Source organism: Hipposideros armiger, unplaced genomic scaffold (assembly GCF_001890085.2).
Source record: "Hipposideros armiger isolate ML-2016 unplaced genomic scaffold, ASM189008v1 scaffold_52, whole genome shotgun sequence".
NCBI classification, from domain to species: Eukaryota; Metazoa; Chordata; class Mammalia; order Chiroptera; family Hipposideridae; genus Hipposideros; species Hipposideros armiger.
In genome coordinates this window covers 580,558-599,819 of record NW_017731402.1, presented here as the reverse complement: position 1 = coordinate 599,819, position 19,262 = coordinate 580,558, and the positions used below count along the sequence as shown (strand labels likewise).

The 19,262-nt window shown below is 38.5% G+C and overlaps 1 protein-coding gene across 4 annotated transcripts in view; it reads right to left on the bottom strand.

The window, feature by feature from the left end:
• The window catches only part of RAB27B (RAB27B, member RAS oncogene family), a 139,476-nt gene that overhangs the window by 98,742 nt on the left and 21,472 nt on the right, over positions 1–19,262 (bottom strand). The window lies entirely within an intron of this gene.

Here is a 19,262-nt window from a genome sequence, read left to right as displayed (position 1 = left end):
AAATTTTGAAAAAGAGTGTTCAGGGATGAATAAGACTTACCAAACAGTAGAAAATACTATAAAGCTAATATTACAACACATGGTATTGGTATAGGAATGGAAAATTAGACAAATGAAGCAGAATTGAGAATCCAGAAATAGATCCCAGTATACAGAAGAACTTAGTACATGATAAAGGTGGTATTTCGATCAGTGTGGAAAAGGTAGTTTATTCAATAATGTTGGCCCAATGGGCTATTTAACTAGAAGAAAATTAAATTGGACCCCTGACATACCTTATACATAATACTAAAATAAATGCCACATGTATTAGAGACTTCTTTGTAACGTATAAAATGACAGATCTAGAAAGAATATCTTAGTAAATACATGTGCAATGTAGAAGAAAGGAAGACCTTCTTAACCACTACCAGAATCCCCAATGCTATAAATGAAAAAATATCATGTAAAAGTTAAATATTTCTATGGCTCAATATACTATTAACAAAATCATTAGAAAAACAATAGATGAACAAATATTACCATTGCAGAAAATAGACAAAGAGCTCTCAAAAATTAACAAGGAAAAATAAAAACAACACAATTGGGCAAAAAATAAAAAGAGGTTATTTCCAAAAGATCAAATCCAACTGGTGGAGAAATATAAGAAAATATACTGCAATGTAATAATAAGAGGTCATTTGAAATACAATGGACTGTTCAAAAGAAAAAGAACTTTATCACCCAGTGTAGGAAAGTCTGTAGAATAAAGAATACTCTTATAACCTGCTAGCAGAAATGTATGCTTTTTATAATCTTTTGGGAATATAGCCTAGCTATTTATTAAAATTAAGCCTTTAATCTAGAAATAGAAACACCAGTTTGTAAGAATATGTATGTATACATATGTGTATATATAAAATGCACTAAAAAAAACCATATCAATAGATGAATAGGTAAATTGTTAAATAAAATATGATAAATATGGTACATTCACATTTCACAAAGACTTAAAAATATGTTGTTTTGGAGGAATTTCAAATAGACATTAGTGAGAAAATCAAGATGCAGAAAAGTATATGTAATATAAATTCTATAAAACAATAACAACCCCATGTGTGTACGTCTGTGTGCTTTTACATAGTTGTATATAATTATATAAACCACAGGGAAAACATGAAGGTTAGATTTGATTGTTAACATTGATTACCCAGAGTGGGTAGTTTGGTGATGAGAATATAGGAGATAAAAAGCTCCCCCAACACAGACATCCCCTGACATGATTCTAGGTTACTTTTACAGAGCAAAGTGTTCCTTTATAATTTGATTACTTTATTGGTGATAAGGCTGAGCTCCTTGCGTGTCCACACAATGGGTAAAGCTCAATCATAGCAGCAATATTCCATGTGCAGAGCGTAGTACTGTGGTTACTAGTGTGCTGCGGTGTTAATTATGGGAAACGGGCAAAACAACCAAGGTCTGTCTTCAGCTGGTTAAGGATTGATCAGATGGAATAAAATGAGTGTATACGAGGTCTGCCAATTAAGTTCACGAACTTGTTGCAACGATGTTGCTAGCCTTTTCTGCTATCAGAGGGATTATTCATTATGAATTCATACCAACTGGACAACGGTTAACCAAGTTTACTATTTGGAAGTGCTGAAAAGGCTGCGTGAAAAAGTTAGACGACCTGAACTTTTCGCTAACAATTCATGGCTCTTGCATCACGACAATGCACCAGCTCACACAGCACTGCCTGTGAGAGAGTTTTTAGCCAGTAAACAAGTAACTGTATTGGAACACCCTCCCTACTCACCTGATCTGGACCCCAATGACTTCTTTCTTTACCCAAAGATAAAGGAAATATTGAAAGGAAGACATTTTGATGACATTCAGGACATCAAGGGTAATATGACAACTGCTTTAATGGCCATTCCAGAAAAAGAGTTCCAAAATTGCTTTGAAGGGTGGACTAGGCGCTGGCTTAGGTGCATAGCTTCCCAAGGTTAAGTACTTTGAGGGTGGCTATAGTGATATTCAGCAATGAGGTATGTAGCACTTTTTCTAGGATGAGTTCGCGAGCTTAATTGTCCGACCTCATATTACATAAGATAAAAATGAAAGATAAACCACATTCATTAACTTCATAGTTTTGAGAGTCGTTACCTAAAATACAAAAGTAAAGTGATTGCCTCATTGTGTTTGGGAACACCTGGATATACACATAGTTCCTACCTGTGTTATTTATTTATTTATTTTTAATTGGGGAATTGGGGGATGGGAACAGTGCTGGGGAATTGGGGGAAGGGGAACAGACAAGTTGCTGTCGTTTTGTTCTTCAGTCTAGTTGTGGAGGATGTTGCTTCACTGGCCCAAGTTGGCACCATCATTGCGCTCTTCCCGGGAGAGGCAGATCACTCACCAGCTTCTGGACGGCCGCTCACTGTGGCTGCTGGCCGCTCATGCTGGCTGCCAGCTACACACAGTAGCTTATGGCAACCCACTGCCACAGGAACTGCAGCCCATGCCATCGCCGGCGACTCATGGCAGCCCAGCTCCAGGTTGAGCTGTTGTTCAGCATCTTAGCTGTGGAGGGCAGTGTCACTGGCCCACATATGTGGGATCCGAACCGGGGCCCTCTGGCATCCGAAGCCAGCTCTTAACCGTCGCGCCACTCGACCAGCCCATACCTGTGTTTTTACTTGCATCTTAAAAGAAGACCATTAATCAGTCCCCGTCTACTGGTGGTTCTCTCAAAAAATGCTAGGAGCTAAATAACTGTAGCAATTAAAAGCCCTGACAAGCATTATCTTACCAGAGAACTATACTATGACCTCTAACCATGTAGTTAGAACAGCGGGGCGACTCCTGAAAAATCAACAGTGCCCATCACACGTCAGTGTGAGCCACTGGGTAAATCTTGGTTGTGTGCAGAGTTATTTGCCCTTCCAGGTTATTTACCCATGTGACACCCTGCCTGGGGAGCATTCGAGCAAACATTTCAGCAAGGAAATGGAGAAAGTAGCTCAGTGTTTCATTTTCTTTAGGCAATGTGCTAGACGTGCAGGATAAAGGAAAATGTGTGTTTCCAGAGTGGGAAAAACGTTTGTAATTGACTAAGACTGTCCCCCCTTTCTCCATTTGAGTCTAGAGTCCCAATGTGTATTCACTCACATATTAAGTGAATTAGATAATTGGATAGTCTTCAAAAGTTCCTTGTCAGTTGTGGGCAAATGTCTATATTCTTGTCATTTGGCACAATTAAAGATAGAACCAAAACTGAACCAGTAACAACCATCATCTAAAGAAGCCATTGGGAAAGTCACACAGCAGTGCATCGGTGGTGATTTACCTCCGTGATTCACATTTAAAATTCCCTGGGCAGTCTTGCTGTTTCACTTCAGCATGAGTACCTGAAATGACATTTCAAAACTAACAAACTCAGTTTATCATCTCTGGGGAACCAGCACACAAACTAGCAGAGAGGCCATGAAACATAAGCCAATGACCTACACACACCTTGTTATACTTAGAGTTCTAGTATTTTAGGCACTATGCCTGTCTTTATGTGCATCTCCTGAACTTGTGTGCCAAGGTCAGACACACCTGAAATGTAAAGAACCTGCATTACAGAAACATAAATACATAAACCTAGGAGTGGTTTTAGCACTCAGTCAGTCTAACACCTTCATTTTACACATAGAAAACAAACAAACAAACCAATACCAGGACCTGAACACATTAAATTACCTGCTCACATCAGAGGGCAGTTGAAGGCAAACCCAGGAATGGAACCCAGGTCTCCTGAATCCTAACCAGGTGTTCTCTGCACATGCCAGCCCACTTCTACTCCACCTGCTAAGCAACTTCTATAAATAAATTTACAAGGTCATTACTGCCCTTTAACTCATCAACAATGGTCCCATTTGTAATGTTCCATGTTTGCTTATATTGCTTTATATTTGTTTTGATTTTTTGCTGCTTTTGATCCCTGGAGGGTCTGCCATGAAGATGATAAAATGACGAGATGGACTAAAGCCGTGTGTTACTTTTTAGGGCTGTTACAAATCTGGAACTGAACCAGATCCAGGGAGTCTCAGGTTCACTGAGGTCTAAAACCGGCATTTCCGGAGGTGTGATAGTTGAGCACTCATTCTAAAAATGTGCCACAACAAAGCATTTGTGCATGTAGTTATATAGGCTTGGGAAATTACAGTTCCTGGTAGAATTCAATGTTTATTAGCATATTAAAGTTTCTGAGAAGTCCTGCTGTAAATAAGATGGTTTAACTTTACTTAATGTATTATTTCGCAAACATACTTGAATATGAAAACTCTTTTTTTGTGTTTACCTAGCACCAGTTTCTGACAGAACTCATCTTCCATAGAACAAACATTAGTATGTTGCCTTACTGCAGTGGGCGATGGGGTATGCTGTGGTCCAATATCTCATCTTTCAATACTTCATTTTATTAAAAAGTATCAACAAAAGGTTTTCTGCAGCAGCTCATTGTAAGGTGAAACGGGGGTAGGGAGAGGAGAAGGAAAATGGGATATCACAAGTTAACAATGAGTCCATCTCTTGAGTTTATAATCTGATTGTGTATAGGCAAGTCACACACACAAGTAAGCAGTCATAAGCCACAGTGAGTAATTCAGCATCCAGTATGCCCATTAGGTTTAGAGGACGGCATTAGGATTTTCGACTTGAGCTCAACTAGGACAAAGTACATTTTTATTAAACCTTGAAGGATATTTAGAAAGGATAGTGCCTTGCACAAAAGTGATCAATACATGTTTGCTTAACAAATGAAGGACATTCTGGGCTGGGAGCAGCATGAAAAAGATCTTCAAGTCAAATTGACAGTAATGTGTTAGTCATGGAGGAGTGAAGAAATCTAGGCTGCCTGGCGAGGGGGTGGAGGTGGGCATTATGCTGGAGGGGAAAACAAATTAAGACGGGAGGGACAGGATACATGCAGAATGTAAAACTTTTTATTCTGATGAGGATTCAATAGTCTTCCTGAAGTTGTGGGTCTTTTCTTATTCATCTTTAGCATCGTGCACACAGCCTGAACATGCAGCAGGCATTTAAAAGGATGCTAAGTAAAAGAACAAATGAATGAGCCTGAGTAAAATAAGTACAGTGGAGAGCTGGAGGGTTTCTGGTTGGCAAGTAAGGTGACACAAGCAGACTCTTTTTGAAAATAAATCTGGTTGATGATGTTTGGTGTTATGAGATACCACAGACAATAGATATCAGTTAGAAGACAAAGGTAGGGTCTGAGGACAAACTTCTAACCTGCAGTGGACAAGTTTGAAATGCATTTTGAAGGAAGACTTAATAAGCCTGAAGAGTAACTAAACAGAGGCGATAAAGAAAAGGGACACTAAAGAAATAGCAACCAACGTTAAGCCTAAGAGAGTGGTAGTGTCATTAACAGACAAAGAAACATTCCAAAGAGGAATAGGATTTGTAAAGGGATTGCGTGTTGGAGCAGATGGCAAATTTTCAACAGGAAATGTTCCATCGCCATCATGGTGACATAGGAGAGCGCCACTGCCCACAAAGAACTCACCCATCTTCCCTCATTTTCAAATCAGATATGGAGTGATTATTATCACGCCCATTTTTTCAGATGAGAAAATTGAGAAGCAGAAATACCAGGTTTTGTGCTAAATACATACACCACAGCAGGGAGCACAGCCAGGCAGGCCTTCAACCCCCATTTACAGTCAATGTTCTTTTACAATATTACATTTCAGGAGATACTGGACGAAAAACAACATGTGGTCAGAGACAGAGATGTGAAATTTACCCACATAGATATGAGAGTGGCAGCAGTGAAACAGGATTTATTCCATGAGAGCTGAGTTCGGTTTGATGAGATTTAATTCGGTGCCTGGTGTGTGCTCAGCTCCGTGACCCCGAGGAGGGAACGGGAAGACGGATAAACACAGAGTCAAGAGCTGGCATCCAGAGAAAGCTACGAGGAAGGGAGAAGAATCAGCGAACAGGCCAAATTAAATAAAAACCAAGTCGGCTAGTATTTCACGAGTAAGTACTATGTGCAAGACAGGGCGTGGTTGGCTGAAGAACAGGCAGGTGAGACAGTGCAAAGTTTCTGACGTCAGGGCTGGCAAAGAGAGATGGCTTGACTAGGGGTGAGAAATGCCACAACTAGGAATAAGGAAGAAAATGTCCTGTTCTCCATTCTTCTTCTCTCTTTCAGGTAAACCAAGAATGAAAAACAGCCTCCATGAATACCTTCCATTCACCGAATTAGCCCATGTCTACTAGGCCCAGACTCCCGCTGGAGTCCTGGATTGAGTGTGGGGCTTTAGTACTAAAATGGTTGGGGCCAAGGGAGAAGAAACAAACAATGCCTCAGGATTTAAGGGGGGAAAGCCTGAGTCACAAAGGTTCTCAAATATATTTGAATGAGAGAGACTCCCCTTCCCTGTTTCTCTCTCCCTCAAACAGAATTAGAAGAATCAAATGAAAACAATGCCATAGGCAGGATATTTCAGTCTATCATCCAACTTCCTAGGCTTTTCTCCCACTAAAACTGGACCTGCTGCACATTTGGCAGATCAGTAGTATTATTTGCTGTCCTTGGAGCACATTATAATTATCTCCACCTACCAAAATCACACATACCTTCACAGTTTTGTTCAAATACCACCTCCCCCAGGAAGCCTTCCCTGAACACCTTGGCCTGAAATGACCTCATGCTTCCTGAGCTCTATAGCGCTTTGTGGCTTGGGAAGGAGGCTGTCACTCAATGGTCTGTACTGTGACTTTTCAAAAACGTCATCTGCAGAAATAGGAATTTATTAAAATATTTTAAATGCCCAAAATAATGGCAGACACAGAATGTGAACCATGGTATTCTCAATTCAGAGCTTTTCCATTATCCTCACTTACTCCTTTTTTGTGTATATTATTTGCTCTTTTACGTTTTAAGTTCCCTGATGGCAAGGCCCAAGTTTTATACATCATAAATATTCACCAAAGCATTGAGCTTAAAGGCGCAATAAATATTTGATGAATGGATGAATTAATTAGTTAGAAAAATAAGTGTGAAGTAAAATAACTTTCTTTACTTTAAACATTTACTCATGTATGTCTGGGTATGCTGTGACACACACAGTTGCAGGTGCTGGGGCTATGGGTGGGTGTGAGCGAAACAGTAAACATTCCCACCCACACAGCCTACAGACCAGTGGGAGGAGCCATACAACATGCAAATAAAGGAGCAGAGCATCTGCCAAAGAGTGCTAAGTCCTGGAAGAATAATAAAGCAGGGAAGAAGGATAAGCAGTGCGTGTGGGAGTGGAAAGGGATGTGTGATTTTAAATAGATGATCTGGGAAGTAATCTCTGAGCAGCATTAAGGAGGTGCCTGGGTAAGTCATGCACATATCTGAGCGAAGACTGTTGCTGAGAGAGAATAGCAAGTGTAAAGGCTAAGGCAGGAGTATGCCTTGGTTGCTTAAAGAATAGCAAAGAGGCCAACATGGCTGAAGCAGAGAGCGCAAGGCAAGCATAGAAGGAAGTGAGGTTCGACTGCAAGGGAGTATATTAATTTCCTAGAGCAGCCATCACTAATTATCACAAACTGGGTGGCTTAAAACAACAGGAATTTATCAGAAGTCCAAAATCATTGGTAGCGTTGGTAGCGTTGGTTCCTTCTGGAGACTCTAAGGGAGAAGCCATGCCGTGCATCGTTCCTAGCTCTGGTGATTGCTCTCAATCCTACTGCTCTTTGGCCTGTAGATGCGTCGCTCCAATATCTACATCCATCTTCACGTTTCCTTCTCCTCATCTCTGTGTCTTCTCCTCTTCTGTCCCTTTTAAGGACACGCTCATTGGAATTAGAATTTGCCCTCATCCAGTAGGGTCACATCAAGATCCTTATCTTAATTCTACCTGCAAAGACCTTATTCCCAATGAGGTCATATTCTGAGGTTGTGGATGGGCATGAATTTGGGGGAGACTATTCACCTCACTACAAGGAGCAAGGGTAAAGCATCAAGAGCAGTCAGGAGGCCATTCACATGTCAATAATCCGGATTATCTGTGGGATCATGTGGCTGGAGCAGGTAACAGTGGAGGTGGTGAAAAGTGGTCCAATTAGATCTCTTTTTTAATGGAGCCAATGGAATTTGTTGACACATAGGATTATTGACTTATTGGGTTTTTCTTACCTGCTTTATAAATAAGAGACACATCGGTGTTTGGAATCGAATGGGTTATGTGGCAGCTCAGTAGCTGTCATGGCTTGTTTGAGTCACCCATGAATTTCCCAATAAAGGTTTACAAACAATTGTATGTAGGCACGGGAAGTAGGAGCCCTTTTCCAGGTTTAACATGTAGCGTTTCTTATCAAGTATGTCTGTGACAATATATTTTATTGCAATTCAGAGTAAAATTTTAAAGATAAATAAGTTGTTCTGAGGAAAGGAAATACATTGAGAAGACAGGGATGAATAAACATATTGCATTTCTTATGCAAATCCCAGAACCAAAACAACTCTTTATTCTGACTCACTGTATCTATTTGAATGGAAATATTTCACTTTAGGGGAGAAAAGTGATCTCACCCATCTAAGGAGAAATGAAAAACTTGCATCTTAAAGAGCCTGAGGAGTTGAGTTCAGCTGGAAAAATAATAATGACAATCAATATGAACTTTTGAGTGCTTTGGTAACAGTTTCAGCTGAAATCTTGATTTACTTCCCAAGTTATGACCTGAGGGAGATAGAACATGCAGGGAGAAAGAAGGAAATGAGATACTATAAACTATCCTCACTGAGATGTCAGGTCCTCAAGCAAATTTCTTGTTATTCAGTACAAAATAACGACCAAGAATGCCCCTCATTTAGCAATGTCTTTCCGTGGACCTCTCCTATTGGGTCAACAAAGGTCTCTTGTTATCTAAGGAATATTCTCTCATTTTCTAAGAGAGACATTCAAAGTCCTCTCATGCTTTCTCCTCCTTCCGAAAGAAAACTCAGGGCTCCAGTTAAAGCCACTCAATGTCCCCAAACATTATGTCTTCATGATTGCTCCAGGCTCTCCTGTCCTGTCTGAAGGGGTCACCCTCTCTCTCACTCAAAGTTCTGGTTTTCGTGACCTTGTTTCAGTCTCACTTCCTCTGTGATACTTGACCCTGTGACATCAATTCACACAGCAAAAATTTATCCTTTTGCTACAATGTTCATAGTCCTGCCATGTCATCATCTCTTGCCTGGACACAATAGCCTCCTAACTGGCCTCCCTGCCTCTACCCTGGACTCTTGTAGTCTATTCCAAAATGATACTTTCAAAACATAAGCTAACTTATGTTATTCCTTGCTCAAAACCTTTTTGAGTGGCTTTCTAGCTCACAGAGTAAAATGCCAAATTATCTCTCTAAGATACGGCCCCTTCTCCACCCACAACACAAGCCATTCACTCCTGGTTTTCTGTGTGTGAGCTCCCACCTACCTCATCTGACCTGAAACAATAATTCTCTTTCCCACTTTCGCTCTCTTCACCTTCAGATCTTAGCTCAGTCATTGCTGTCTCAGCAATGCTTCTCCACTCCATTAGACCAGGTACACTGCTTTTTCTGTGCTTATCATACCATATTATACTTTTTCATAGTACTTATCACAGCCTGTAATATATGCTTGAATGACTACACAATTCAGTTCTATGCAGATAAGGGATCATGTCTGAGTTGTCAAGATTGTCTCCAATGTCTGGGAGATCACCCAGCACAGAGAAGTGACTAATTAAATCCTTGTTTAATTAATGAATAACATTATGTTCTCGGCCACTAGTGTGATATGGATTATACTTTACCCAGCATTCTTAGTTATCTTTGTATTTACACCCCTCTAAATAGATGACCTCTTGCGAAGTACTGTGTTTAACCAGTTAGGGACTTGCCGTATTTCTTGACACTAGTGGTGATTAAACACGTGCTTATTCACCAACTACTATGTGCAAAAATCAGTGCTGCTCACTGATAGAACATGCAATTCAAAAAAATGAAAAGGAAACATTTGTTCACTTCTGGTAAGAATATGATCATGGAAACGGGTACTTGGTTTGTGTTTAATTACGCAATCCCAGAGCTCTAGAAGTATGGAAGTCTTCTGACCCCACAACCTCATCTTAAAATGAGGCATCAAGGCCTAAGCAGGTCAAGTGACACAAAGCTAATTTAGGGACCACTCAGGGACAAGACATCCAATCTCCTGTCTGCTACTCTGATATTTGTTCCTACTTCAGCACAGAGCACATTAGGATCATCAGTCCAACATTTTCGCTTTAAGGAAAAGCTAAATATGAGTAATTTGCTTGTTCCGAGTGACACAGAGTGAACTCATGGTAAAAATTAGTATTAGAATCCAGCAGGGTCTCTTGGATTCATTCTCATTTCTTTGTTTATTTTGTTTTGTTTTGTTTTGTTTTGGGTCACCTTCAAGGTGGAGAGAGGCATCTCTGTCTACTAACCCCCTGACATTTGAGACCCATCTCAGTTTATGTTAACTATTAACACTTTTGTTTATAAGACATTTGGGGTATTTCACTTATTGAATTTTGTACTATATTTATTTGGATGCTTGCTTAGTTTCCTTCATTTAGCTGTCAGCTTCTTGAAAATAAAACCTTTATCTAGTCTATTTTTACATCATCCATAGTTACTAACACAATCCTGTACACATAATGGCTTTTGTAAGTATTTGGTAAATTGAATGGAATTAATGAGACATTCCCACATATTGTACCTATTCTACAAATTACTGTGAAGGCCGTTTCTGAATCAAATGACCAGCGAATTGACCACAATCTTAATTATTATGCCTCCAATGAGAAATTGTTGTAAGAACACTTGGTTATTATCCAATAGAAAACAAAGAATTACCTGGAAACCACAGGAAGAAAACCTAGGTTACAAAACACAGCATTGATCTTACAACTAACACGCATCAGATTCTTTAAAAATAGCTCTTTTGTTCTAACCCCAAACTCCCTCATCCCCCAGAAAAAGGAAAGATACCACACTCACTGAGTCACAACTGGTCTCACAAAAGGGTTTCTCCTCTTTCCCAATGAATGACAAGATTAGTGACAGAAAAGTGCAATTTTTTATTTGAATTGGGTTTCCTACTGTATGCCATCATTTCTGAAGAAAGTTGCATTATTTCTTTGTGATGGGGTCGAGGGAGGGAATAGGAGAATCTGGTAAATAATACAAATAAACACAGAGGAGAGCATTCTACAAAGCCTACTTGATGAGTTAGGGAAAGATACAAATAAAAAATGTGAAGGACGTTTTTCAAGGATCTACATGTATAATAAATTAAAATAATAACTGAAACGTTTAGAAATTAATTTCAGTTTGGATCAAATAATTCAAGCAAGTGAACTGCATGTAAAATTCAGAATTTGAGTTAACATGAAATCTAGATTTTATGATGTTTCTTATATTTTTCAGATTTTAGAAGAATTTGTAATTTCTTATAATTGTTTTGGTTATTTCAAACAATTATTTACTTCCATACCTAATTTTGTATTCATAATTAATTTATTTATAATCAAATCACAGAGGCTCCTCCAAATATTATTATAAACTTCAGGCCCCATAAAATCTATTATTTCCTTTTTTTTTTACTAGGATTATTTCAACAAGAAATATCCTGTTCTTAAATATTTACAAATAAAAGTAAGTAACCCTTTTTAGTCTATATTATGTCAAAACGTTCTTCCTTAGTGATAAATTACATTGCCCCTGTTACAATTTATACAACTTGTCCATACTCCATTTTAGTGGACACATATAAGTATTCATTGTATACACAACAAAAGAAATTGTAAATCATAAAATTAGATAATCAACAGTTTTCTCAGGAAAGAATAGATTGAAATTCATAGTATCTTTTTGATTACTATGCCATCTATCATTGTTACTCAAATGAAGATGAAAAGTTTATGGTCAAAAGGTAGAACTCACTGCAAATGTTATAAGGAAATAGTTTTTTAATTGATATCTGACAGATAAGCTGTAGTAATTAGAACCCACTCAGATGTTGCTAGAGCAATAGCTCCTTTCCTGCCTCACCAAACATTCTAAATTTATCTCCAAATGTTAGTTCTGAATTTCCCTGATATTGGCTTGGGTATCCAAGGGTTTCCAGGATCCCTGTTCTGTTCTGACTCTGTTGTCCTTTTAATACTTTTGATCTGTCCACTTTCCTATTCTGCGCATGCTTTGTGTATTGATATTTATGTACAGCTCCTAGTTGAGAGTTTGCCTATTCCTGTTCTGAAACCAAGACTGTTAGGCATCATCTCCCCACAACTTACTGCTGTGAGCCTAATGGCCCTCTGTCCATTTGGTTCTTGGCTGTATCCTGACCTCTAGCGATCACTGCGGGGACCACCCTATCTGAAGTCCTTATCATTTGTGTGCTCTATGGAATAGATCTGGTTCAACAGTCTCGATAAGGATTACCCTTGAAATGGTCTACTTACATAAACTACGCAACTTTAATTACAAATAAAGAAAAAATGTGCTGAAGATTAAGGTGGTAGGTACAGGAAATGTATCCTCTTTCAAGCAAAATGAAGTTTCTCAACTGACCTTAGTCATTTGTCCCTGTATCTATCATCTTCATCCTTCATCCATTCATCCGCTCATTTAACTTGAGTATCTGGCAAAGTGATAAGGCAAGCTAGAAAATTTACATCATGGTTTGGCCTGGGGCTAGCTAGCCTTATCCAGACTCATAAATACATTCAGCCCAGAATGGAGCAGAGTATGTTTTTGTTCCATGACACTAGCTCTGGAGTGAACAGCCGTAGTATTCCCTTGCTCATCATGCTCAACAGGTAGTTCTGAATTAAAATGTGGTTTGTTCCCAGGGGTGGAGGAGGCGGCGGAGAGAAAACATTGTGCTAGAAGAGTGGTCTTCTGGGTCTGGGAAAATTGAACCAGCTTTTAGGGCTCTGAATGAATGTATCAAGATAGAGTCACTTAAAAACAACCTGTGGGACCTAATAGGAAAGGCTTCAAGTTGAGAGATGCATATTGTGGACATCAAGAAAAGGCAGAAATGGTGGTAATTACTAATATTCCATGAAAATGTCAAAGAGTGCTTTCGTGTTGTGCTTCTGTGACTTAAGGAAAATATCTCTGGGAGAAAATAGTCAATCATTCCTATTGATTTTTTTATATGGAGGTCATATTTAATAGAATTACCTAGCTGACAGATCAATTATGATCTCATACTTTTTTCAATAGACTGATGACACTATTCAGTTATCATCCTTTATTACTCAGTGACAGATGCTTTCACTTTTATATAGAGACACAAATAAACTGCAGATAGATCGGCCTACCCAGATCCTTCATGAAATGGCCTATCCAAACAGAGTCACTATTAATGGACCAAGGTCTCCACGGGTTAATTGTTTTTTATTTCATGCAGGGCTTTGAACAAAGAACAGATTGTGGCGACACTGTTATTTGCTTCCCGTGTAATATTCAGCATCCTTTCATGCAACATTTTTACATGATCCTTGTCCACCAACATCAGATTACTACTTCCTTACAGATTCACTTGGCTGATGGAATTCTAATGGCTGTGCTAGAACAGGGGCATTTGCTATAGTCTACTTTTCCTCCCAGGAATTCAATTGAATATTAATAAAGATGGGGGTCTGAGGTCAGACTAGGCATTTGCACAATGAAACCACTGCTGAGTGATAATCACATCAGTCCATATGGCTGGCCTGTTTTATCTGGGCTCTCCTTAGCTCTGTAGAGCCAAAGTGCCTAGAAAGAGAAAACCGCTTCTCATTTAATGTAGTCTGCAGTTGTGGATATTACATTGTCACATACGGAAGACTCCTAGAGACCCTCATAAACCAACCATAGCATGATGCCATAGAGAAATTATTTCTGGATCCCAAAACCCACCTTGAGGTGAAAGTTGGGTTTTTTCTTTATGCATTGAATTTATTGTCATAGGCAGTGAAAATATATGGATGACACTAGAATGTATATGTCTAGGGTATTTTACTGAGGTAATAATGTGCAGGTATTTAACTTGTCAATTTTTTATATATTTGGATATATGTTCTCTTTTAAATAAATTTTTATTTTTCAATTACAGTTGACATGCAGTATTATAATAGTTTCAGGTGTACAACATAGTGATTATACATTTATATAACTTATAAATTGATCACCCCAATAAAGCTAGTGTGCATCTGACACCCTACATATTTATTACAGTATTACTGACTATATTCCCTGTGCTATACTTTACACCCTCATGACAATTTTGTAACTACCATTTATACTTCTTAATCTCTTCCCCTTTTTCACTTATTTCCCTCAACCCCCTCTCCCATCTGGCAACCATGTTTGTTCTCCGTATCTATGAGTTTGTTTCTGTTTTGTTTGCTCGTTTATTTTGTTTTTTAGATTCCACACATAAGTGAAATCATATGGTATTTTCTTTCTCTGTCTGAATTATTTCACTTAGACTAATACCCTCTAGGTCCATCCATTTTGTTGCAGATGGTAATATTTCATTCTTTTTTATGTCTGAATAATATTCCACTATATATTTGTATCACTTCTTTATCCATTCATCTATTGATGGACACTTAGGTTGCTTCTATAAAATGGCAATAACTACATATCTATCATATCAACAATTACTTTAGATGTAGATCGATTAAATGCTCCAGTCAAAAGATAGGGTGGCTGAATGGATAAGAAAACAAGACCCTTACATATGCTGCCTACAAGAGACTCACTTCAGATCAAAAGACATACAGATTGAAAGTAAAGGAATGGAAAAGCTTATTTCATGAAAATTGAAACAAACAAAAAAGCTGGGGTAGCAATACTTACACCAGACAAAATAGACTTTAAAACAAAACCTATAACAAGAGACAAAGAAGGACCCAGTAATTCCACTTTTGGGTTTTTATCTGAAGAAACCCAAAACACTAATTCGAAAAGATACAATGCATCCCGATGTTCACTGCAGCATTATTTACAATAAGTGAAAGTTTTAAGTGATATTTTTAATGCAAGTAAGCAAGCATTTCCAAAGTGCAAAACAATATACCCTGTACAGAAAATGTCCCATTTCTAACATTTCTCTTTCACAGGAGAGTCAATGCTTCATAACATAGCAATAAGAATAACCTATATTCATACAGCTAATGCTGTTTACAAAGAAGTTTTATAACAAGGATACATGTCCCAAGAGAACTGTCTCATTCAGCCATCACTGTGTATGCAGGCACCATATCCTCTCTGTAGCAGTAGAAAATCAACAAAAACAGTAGGACCTACTGTTGTAAATATTACTTCTAAACACCAAGTGTGAGAGCATGTAAGGGGTTGGGGGTTTGCGAACTCATTTCTTTCTTTATAAAATAGCCAAACTTTTGGAGGTAAGTGAAATAAATTATTCAAAAAAATAAATTATATACAAATTGCCAAACAATTAATTTGCACAGACAATTACCTTTCTTATACTTTTGTTGTTCTTTACATTAAATGCACCTGTGAAAGCCTATAAAAAAATTTTTGTTTTAGGGGAAAATTCGGGTGGAAGGAAGGATAAATACGTAAACAACAAAATTGCCAATAATGTATAGAACTGCAGTGCCATGTGGTTTACCCGTTTTTCTAGGGTTTACAATGTGTCTAGCAGTATGCTAAGCTCTTTAGATGTATTACCTGATTTAACTTTCACAATCAACTTGGGTACAGACAAAAAATGGATGCCAGAGGAATTCAAATAACTTGCCCAGGGCCAAACAGTTATTAAGTAGCCAAGCCTACAAATTAGAATACAAGTCTTAGAATGTGCTGCCTGAAGATAGATACAAAAAGTGGAGAGGCAAGTGGATAGCTTAGAAAACAGGAAAAAGGCACAGAATCCCAAGGCAAGCAATTATACGTGTAAATAAATAGCTGGCACAGCTATTTCATTAGAAGGGGGACAGAAGGACTTTCATAGACCACCCGGCTGCTGAAAGGAGTATAGAAACTTCTAGGCTGCCTACTGCCTGAGTCAATTGCCTTCCCTGGTACAGGTACATTTTAAGGTTAAAAACATCAAACAAATAAAGCAAAACCTTTCTTGCTTCTTTCTTAGGACTTGGTTATTTTGTTCTTCTTACACAATCCTCTTACAATGTGATTATACTTTTACACACATTATTTATCTTATTTTCTTATTTGATTTCTTCCTTGCTACATTGTTTGGCAAAGCAGGAGTTTCCTTACTTGATAGCTGTAGCCCTCAGTCTTTTTGTTTGTTTGTTTTTGATGATGCACTTATTTTTAGTTAAAATAAGCACCCTTAATTAGACATTTCAATAATTGGTAGCATTTACAGATCTTCCTAATAATCATATTGACGAAAAACATCCAGCCTAAGAGAAAATTTATAAGAGTTTATTTGAGCCAAACTGATGACAATTGCCGGGAAACAAAATCTCAACGGATTGAGAAAATGCTCCAGAAAATGGCCATTTTGCAATTTATTTTATACATTAGAATCAAAGGAGGAAGTTTACGTGAAATCCATTGGTTGTAGATTAAGGGGGTGACACAAAGCAAAGAGGGGAAATCTCTGGGATTGGATAATAAGTAAAATGGAGAGGCACATACCTTTTTTACATTGGTGGGTACAGAATAGTTAATAGCATTTTACAGCACATAGAGATAGTATTTGGGTAATAAGATAACAGTGAGGGACTTTGTAGTTTCCTGCTCTGGTGTGGTGGGTTGTGCCCAGAGAGGTCCAGAAAAAGGGATTACTTTGATATTGCAGGGTATATTATCTTAGATGCAAAAAGAAAACAGACAGGCTCACTTAAGGTAAAGATTGACCTTTATCAAGGAAGCTACAGGCCAAGGATGTGACTTCCCTCCATGGCTCACTTTAGTTAGGAATTTTGCGTTCACGCCATCCTATGTGTCTATTTTCAGTCTTCTAAGCTTGTCAGGTTAATATGTGGCACCTTTTCCATCCACAGTCATCACTTTTGCAATATGACACATGACAACTACAAGTTATTAAACATTTTTCCTAATGACAACTTTCCTTAAAATGGACTCATAATTGCAAAACGTGATTATCAATAAAGGTGACCAGGGTTTACTTTTAATCTTTCATGTATTGTTACTGTTATTATTCCTAATCAGAAATTGGGACAGGTTAAGTAAGAGGCATTAGTTATTCAGACATCTTTTCCATTACTTTGTTGATCTCTTCCACAGTGATTTTTAAAAAGAGGTAGCTAATGTTAGAAGGGGAAAGGGTGTATTGGATGCTGGGAGTCATGATAATGTTAGAAGGGGAAAGGGTGTATTGGATGCTGGGAGTCATGATGTTTCTTCCTACTCTGTTACTTTAACAAACTACTCAGCCTCTCTGAGTCTCAATTCTCTTGTCTATTAAGATGAAATGGGTACACTACAGGGGTCGGCAAACTTTTGAGACAGAAGATCCAATCCTGTCCCTCATAACAGTTTAAAAATTATTCGAGAGCCATAAAACAAATGAAATTACCACTATGTGAATAATAACCTTCAAAAATTTTATAAATGAAACTATGATAGTTTTATTTCATTTTCAATTTTACTTCAGAGCCCCATGTACGTACCCAAAGAGCCACATGTTGGCTCGCCAGCCACAGTTTGCTGACCCCTGCATTAGAGCATCTCTAAATTTACTGCCAGTGCTGAATTTCTCTAAGCGGTCTTCCAAATATAGGATCTTACGAATGTATAGGAAATGTGAGAGAGAAGTCATATCACTCAGTCGCCTGAATTCAGAAAATAAACTCTCCTACAGTGCTTACTATTTGATATGCTCCAATAGAGTGTTTCCTACACATGAATCTCAATCTTGTCCGCAAGCTAGAATCACCTGGGGGACTTTTAAAACATATTAATGCCTGAGCCCCACCCCACAGCAATTCAACTCATCATCTCTGAGGGAGAGGGTCAATGCTTGGTGCTTTGTAAAAGCTCCTCGGATGATTCCAGTGGGCAACCAGATCTGAGACCTGCCATTAAGCCTGAATGAAGGGAGGATCGTGGCTTAAGCTGACAGTATTAGAAGTGGGCCAACCACTCACTGTGCTCCCCTGCCTCAATTACATGTGAGTCAAGCACAGAACAATATATGGTGGTATGTTATCAAGTGCTAAATTGAATAGTTGCAACAGGAATAACTCCTGTGTCTAGAAGAACCATATCCTCTTCCAAACTTCACAGTTTGGGTCCTAGAATATGAGCTAGATGGGGCTACTGGGAACAAAGAAACCCCAACTAGTATGAACTGTTGTTACCTTGCAGCCCCAGGAAAGTGACAAAGATAAATTTTAATTTCAGGAACTATCTTCCCAGCTCAGCATTTTCTCTTATTGTGTCACTTCTCCAATTGCTTTCTCACAACCAAATAAATATAATGCTCAATTATTATGGATTTTTTTATTCCACGCTTTGTTAATTTCCCTTCATTTGTTTACATTTTTCCCTCCAGTACCTGGGTAGATTTAACCACCTCATTAATTATATTTTATGTAATCTGAGAGAAATGAAATACACACATGTGCTTATTATGGTTTCAAAACACATGTCTCACGCAACCTCACTTCTGAGTTTTTAGACTTGCATTGCCACATTCCCATGGATCCTTTCATTCACTGTGCCCAAGGTTGAGCTCAGATATTTTCAACTACCCCCATAGTCTTGTGAGTCCCAGATCCATATCCCCTGCCTAGATTCACTTTCACATTCAATTATCTAATTACTTGCAATGGCTCCCCCAACAGTGACAAAGGCATCTCCAGCTCAACGTTTCCAAAGCCAGGTTGACTATCTTCCTCCTCATGCCTATTTTCCCCCCAAATAGTCAATATTCTCAGTCAGTGATATCACCATACCTCTAGTCAGCCAAGCTAGAGCCCTAGCTGTCATTCTTGATTGTTCCCTTCACATGAATTCCCACATCCATCCAGCAGTAGGTGTTACTGATTTGATTTCCTCTATGTTTCTCCCACCATGCTCTTCAACACCCCTGCTCCTGCCTCCTGAGTCTCTCTCATCTCTTGCAAGAACTACTATTTCAGCACCCCAAGCTTCTAGTGTTGTCCCTCAAACCCATCAGCTATGCAACTGTCAGAGTATAAATGTTAAACCTGACTCATTTAACCTAATCACTGCTCACTTCACTTTTAGTG